We start from the raw sequence: 625 nt of genomic DNA, 5'->3' as shown, positions 1-625 counted from the left end.
AGCAACACAGAGAACATGGTAAAAGCGTCCGCACGCACCTACTGGATCCCCAGCAGGAGAGGAGAAAGAATGTGGGCAGAGGCAACACTGTGGGGGGAAATGTCGAGGTCATGACTAAGGATTTCCCCCTAAATTTTTTTTTAATCTTTATTTATTTTTGAGAGAGAGACAGAGTGTGAGTGGGAAAGGGGCAGAGAGAGGGAGACACAGAATCGGAAGCAGGCTCCAGGCGCCGAGCCGTCAGCACAGAGCCCGACGCGGGGCTCGAACTCACGGACCGCGAATTCACGACCCGAGCCGGAGTCGGACACTCAACCGACTGAGCCACCCAGGCGCCCCTGAGGATTTCCCTCTAGTAGAGACGGCAGGAAGCCCTCCACATGTGGAGCGGACTCCACAACAATCAACTCATACTCGAACATGGCATAGTGAACCGTAAGAATCAGAGACAGAAAATCTAAAAGCAACCACACGCACACACGCACACACACGATGGGGAATTAAACAGCCTATCCTGAAGGCAGCACGGTGATACTGACAACTGTCTTCCCCACAGCAGCACTAGAGGAAAATGCCAGTGGAACTACATCTCCAGTGTGCTGAAGTAAAATAAATACCAACCTGG

The 625-nt window shown here is 52.2% G+C and overlaps 1 non-coding gene across 1 annotated transcript; it reads right to left on the bottom strand.

Moving 5' to 3' along the window:
* Positions 1-249: 249 nt before the first annotated feature.
* On the bottom strand, positions 250-334 carry TRNAR-CCG. The gene has a single exon. It is a non-coding gene; the product is annotated as a tRNA-Arg (tRNA).
* Between the last annotated feature and the right edge of the window lie 291 nt (positions 335-625).

This window comes from Lynx canadensis, chromosome A3, assembly GCF_007474595.2.
Source record: "Lynx canadensis isolate LIC74 chromosome A3, mLynCan4.pri.v2, whole genome shotgun sequence".
Lineage (NCBI taxonomy): Eukaryota > Metazoa > Chordata > Mammalia > Carnivora > Felidae > Lynx > Lynx canadensis.
This window is presented reverse-complemented; position numbering and strand designations above follow the sequence as displayed.